The sequence below is a fragment of the Scylla paramamosain genome, chromosome 43 (assembly GCF_035594125.1).
Source record: "Scylla paramamosain isolate STU-SP2022 chromosome 43, ASM3559412v1, whole genome shotgun sequence".
NCBI lineage: Eukaryota > Metazoa > Arthropoda > Malacostraca > Decapoda > Portunidae > Scylla > Scylla paramamosain.
The window spans coordinates 4669684-4675593 of NC_087193.1; the positions used below are offsets into that span (position 1 = coordinate 4669684).

At 36.2% G+C, this 5910-nt stretch overlaps 1 protein-coding gene across 1 annotated transcript in view; it reads right to left on the reverse strand.

The window, feature by feature from the left end:
- LOC135093463 (solute carrier family 7 member 14-like) overlaps positions 1-5490 on the reverse strand; it is a 71684-nt gene extending 66194 nt beyond the window's left edge. The window contains exon 1 of the mRNA XM_063992741.1: positions 5137-5490. The gene's annotated coding sequence lies outside the window, so the exon portion shown is untranslated. The remainder of the gene's footprint in view (positions 1-5136) is intronic.
- Between the last annotated feature and the right edge of the window lie 420 nt (positions 5491-5910).

Below are 5910 nucleotides of genomic sequence, written 5' to 3' on the forward strand. Positions count from 1 at the left end.
GGTGCAGAAGCTTTGTTAAACCATCACTGGAATCATAAAACACCCATGAAAACCATAGAAGCTTCCATTAAATCCTGCTGGAAGTGTGTGGGACAAGACGACGGGATCATGAAAAATGTGGTGTCTTGGCATTTTGTTTCCTGACTAACCTCTGGGCTGTTCATTTCACCTCCTGACTAACCTGATGCTGAACACTTGCAGCTTCGGTAAAGGCATCAGATAGACCCCTTTACTGTTATCTGGCATATCTTTCCTTAGCAGCCACTCTGAGACATATTTCCTTGTCCTACAGCCACTTCCAAACATTGTACTGGTTAAAAATTGCAAAATCTACTCTCTTTTCTTCCCTTCCTCTCCTGCAGATGCTTATAAGGATTGCTTACTTTGTCTTTAGTGCTGAGTTGCTGCATATATCAGTGAAAGGGTTAATAGATGGTTTGTTAGTCTGTTCCCTTCGTTAGGTGGAATTGTGAGTTTTAAATGGATATATATATGTATCTAGATTATATTTTGCTGTTTTATTCCCTTCCAAAATAGGATATGTTATTTTTAAATGGATAACTGTTCATATTATTCTACGTTACTTTTGTTCATATGTTCTTAGGTACACTTAATTTTGTTTTTCTTATGAGGTATAGTTCATTGTTTCACTTTCTCTATAGCGTGTCAATTCTTGCTCTAAATAAATGAATAAACAAGGAAGAAAGAAAACCTAGTAAATTCTTATCCTTTTCAGGTTATTAACTTACGAAAATTTATAAAAGAAGGCAAATTTGGGTTACTCTCATATCAAATTCATCCCTTGGCTGTTCCGGCTAAGAAGTCTCTGTTTCACTCTCCCTTAGCCTATTAATTTGTGATTCTGGGAAAGGTAAGATATTTAATCCATACTCTGTTATTCTGCCCCCTCTGCTGTACTCTATCATGATTCTGGAGAGGATATGACAAAACTATACAAGCTTTTATCTGATATCCCTGACTAAGCTAGATTACAAAACTGAATGGCTTTATATATGCATACACTTTATTATCTTTTTCTCTCCCCTACAGTTGAGCTACATTGCTATCTACGCTGAATTCGGAACATCCCTCATGCTATTCAGATTAAAACCATTTTGCAGCCTCCCCCAGCAGTGCAATGTCACGAATTCCCAGGCTACATATTTGTATTATTACCTCGTTCAATGGTATTTGGGACATTTTTCCTTGATTACTAACCGCTCTGAGACATCTTTGCTTGTTCTACAGTCACTTCCAAATGTTGTACTGGTTAAAATTTGCAATATCTATTCTTTTTTTATCCTCTTCTTTCTTGTAGGTGCTTGCAAAGATTCCATGCCTTGCTTTTAGTGTTGAGATGGTGCATATAGCTGGTGAAGGGATTAGATTCTACCTGCCACTGTGTGATCTACAGAACACTGACATCTGGGGAAATGTGAACGCTTTAAATCATGAAAGATAAACGAAATCTTGATTTTTTTTTAAAGCCACTGAAACCTGAAGGTAAGAGGAATACTAAAGAGAAAGTGGAGATCTTAAAAGGAAAAAAAAACTTTATATTTTTAAGAAAACGAATGTTATACTTTAAGAAATATTAAAATCTTTAAAACAAATAGAAAATTAAAATAGAAATAGACAAAAAGAAAAAGAAAAAAAATAAGACATTTAAAACTGAGGGAAACAAAACTTTAAAAGAAACTACAAATATTGAATACATGCAAAAATTCACCACAAAGGATATTACAGAGAGAGAGAGAGAGAGAGAGAGAGAGAGAGAGAGAGAGAGAGAGAGAGAGAGAGAGAGAGAGAGAGAGAGAGAGAGAGAGGACGTTAACAGTGACACCTTTCCTTCAAGGTTTCAATTATTTTCCATCGGTTCATTTAATGAGCACAGCACCTTGACAGAAGTATTCGCCGCCAGTCACTCAATTTACCTGCATTGTCACGTGACGCGCAGTGTAATTAAGACCAGGTGTGATATGAAGTTAGGTATATATATATACATATTAAAAATATCTACAGGTAATCTCTCTCTCTCTCTCTCTCTCTCTCTCTCTCTCTCTCTCTCTCTCTCTCTCTCTCTCTCTCTCTCTCATCTCTCTCTCTCTCTCTCTCTCTGTGTGTGTGAATTTAACTTTTTTCAAGATTTTATGGGTTTTCATATTCAAGGGTTTTATTTTTCATTGTACAGTCGTTTAGCTAATCTCTCTCTCTCTCTCTCTCTCTCTCTCTCTCTCTCTCTCTCTCTCTCTCTCTCTCTCTCTCTCTCTACGGTAAAATAGAAAAAAAATACTTCGCTTCACAGTTTCGAACAGGGTCATGCTATCAGTGAATCTCTCGCCTGATCTACTTGAACCCATTAATTGGTGTTAGCCGCCCATTGTACCTGCAGTCGCCAGCACCGCCTACAGCTAACCTCGTATTTCTCCCATTATTGTCAATCCTCCCAATAAAGTGTACAAATTATCACCCCAATTAAGCCTAAATTAATATACTAGTCTCACACTTTCTCTCTCTCTCTCTCTCTCTCTCTCTCTCTCTCTCTCTCTCTCTCTCTCTCTCTCTCTCTCTCTCTCTCTCTCTCTCTCCGACACGAGAGAAAGCTTTCAGTGATGATGTATGGAGGAAAATAAAAAGATACAATAAGGTTTAATTATTGTGTTAGTCTCTCTCTCTCTCTCTCTCTCTCTCTCTCTCTCTCTCTCTCTCTCTCTCTCTCTCTCTCTCTCTCTCTCTCTCTCTCTCTCTCCATATTTTTTTTTTTATTATACTCTGCTTTGTCAAGATTTCATGGACAAGTGAATATGGTAACACTGCTAATGACTGATGCTCTCTCTCTCTCTCTCTCTCTCTCTCTCTCTCTCTCTCTCTCTCTCTCTCTCTCTCTCTCTCTCTCTCTCTCTCTCTCTGGTTCACGTATTCCAGTCTTGTTTTAAAATATGCATCAAATTTACTTTATCCCTACCAACAAACATGTTTAGCTGTAGGATGTCACTGTTTTCCTTCGATAATTCCGACCTCTATGATAGATTGGTGGTGGTTCGTCACGTTTCAAAGACACGAGTAAGTTTGGCTTTGAAATGTGCAGCAAATTTATTTTATCCCTGGCAAAACCCATTGACTTAATTATAGGAAAGCACTTTGTTTTCCTTTAACTGTCTCACTGTTAAGAGCGTCCCTTGCCAGCTCTCATAGCACTGCAGAAATTGTTTGCATGAAGACACAGGAGGAAAAAATCAAGAATAGGTTAACTTAGTCCTCATTTTTGTTTACACTACAAAAAAAATATCAAAGAAAAGAGAGAAACTTACATAAAGATTGATAGATAGACGATAAAGGGAACATTATTTTGTCTAACAGTGAAAGGGTTAATAATTCTGTATCCTATAACTGAATGGTACGAATACGCTAGTTTGTCATACGTTTCAAGGCAGGACGCGAGTAAAGCCAGTTAGCGAGTGAGAGCATCAGACAGTGGCAGTGGCAGGGTTACCGTGTCCAGGTGCTGAAACTTACTGCTCTGACAGGCAAGTTGTACGAAAATGCAGTTTATTTCTGACTAGACATTAAGAATAACAGTACTCTCTCTCTCTCTCTCTCTCTCTCTCTCTCTCTCTCTCTCTCTCTCTCTCTCTCTCTCTCTCTCTCTCTCTCTCTCTCTCAAACCTTATTAATAATACAAAAATACGAAAAGATAAGAAAAAAAAAACACATTACTTTATTTGTCTATTCCTGACTGAAGATTAAGAAGAAAAAAGTTAATAAATATAATTACATCTATTTTTACGTCAGTTTGGTGTTTGAACGCTGCTATCTGCACAACATATAAACATATAAATACATAAAACGTTGAAATAAAATGGAACATCAAACATTCGGGGACGAAATTATGAGAATGGTATCAAACTGCAACGCCCCCTCCTCAGTTTCTGCTTTACCGCCGTCGTACCTAACCAGAAATTATCGTACAGGGATTCTTAATTTGAATATATACGTTGGAGTTTTCATTTTTGTGAGGATGTAAGTGGTGATATGTATACTTAAGTGGGTAGTTAAAGTAATATGGACATTGTTGTATGTAAAGTATAAGTTCTATTATATTCTGACTTTTCTTTACTATTACTTAATTATTTTTTTAACTTTTTATGTTAGTATAGCATCTTTTTTATTCCTTTTCTCATATGCATATAAATTCTTATTTTTTTATTTACTTTTTTTTTCATGTCAACCATCTATTTTTTTTTTTTTTTTATTTTCCATGATTCTGCTCCATTCATTTATCTCTTGTTTGCCTAAATATTAAATTATCATATTATTTCCATTAATCTGCTTATTAGTCTCTCTCCTTTGTTTAAATTCTAAGTCATTACTTCATCTTTTCCACTCATCTGTCTCCTGCTTGTCTAATTAATAAAACAATATTCATAAACTCAACATAATCGAATCTACTGCAGTAATAACACACTTTCTATTCATTCCTCTCCCCACAATGTGTAATATATATATATATATATATATATATATATATATATATATATATATATATATATATATATATATATATATATATATATATATATATATATATATATATATATATCCATCAACAAATGAAGCGGGAGGGAAAAATCATTAATAATATTCGTTAACCTTGCGCTGACACATAGATGGATTAAAAAGGATTCCAAACAGTAACAGGCTTTCATGTTACCGCCAGGCTGTTTGGTTTCACTACAATGCATTAAGTGGAAGATAAAAAAAAAATTACGGTGTGAAGCGAATGAAGCTGAAAAATGAACGAATACTACCATTGATAGGGAGAACGTTAATATTTCGTGGTATGATGATTACGGAGAGTATAAACAGAAGAGAAATGAGAAATGTACGACTATTATTGTGTAGTGTTCAAATATTTAACACTTAACTACTGTACATAAGAAAAAGAGAGACCCACTAGGTTATTATTGTTCATGTAAGGAAGGCATAACTGCTCGTTGACGTAATGAGTAGTTTACTGAGAGATGGAGGAAGATTAAACTGGTGATATCCATTCAAACTGCCTGATTAGCTGGCTGTAGTAACAACAAAACTAAGAGACAATAAAGAAGGTTAAGACAACCCACGTAGTTTATTTACCTTTGCGAGACGGGAAGCGGGAGGAAGATGACAGGCAACAACAGGACAAAAAGTTCCCTCCCTCTGTCTTGACCCTCGTGACTGGAAGAAGGGAAGGAGTGAGCAGCACTGACTGACACTCCGGCCCCGCTCGGCTCTCACAGACGTGCTCCAGCCGCCACACCTCGCCACACACTGCCTCTCTTCCTCCCAGCCCCCCTGAGCCCTCTCCTTCTCTTCCCTCTCCTTTCCCCCTCCCTCTCCCTCATCTCCCTCTCCCCGTCTCGCTGGCAATGCTTCCACAGGTCCCACGCGCACGCCACCACGCACCACCACCACCGCCACCGCGCCGCTGTCACGCGAAATCCTTGAGCTGCGAGAATACTGGCGAGTCAGCCTTCTGCGTATGCGCATCCCAAGGCGCAATTTATTTCACATGTAGAATATGCGAAAATATTGACCTTGCGAAAATACTGACCTTGCGAATTATTATTATTATTATTATTATTATTATTATTATTATTATTATTATTATCATTATTATTAATGTGTTTCTACTATTGCGGCTTCACGGGGGAATGTGATATCAGAAATTACTTGGTTTGTAATGCTTTCTCGTTCACTTCCGTTGTATCGGATTTTATTTATTATTTTTTTCCATGCTCTCACTTTCATTGTCTATGATATTAAAAAAAAAGAATATATATATATATATATATATATATATATATATATATATATATATATATATATATATATATATATATATATATATATATATATATATATATATAT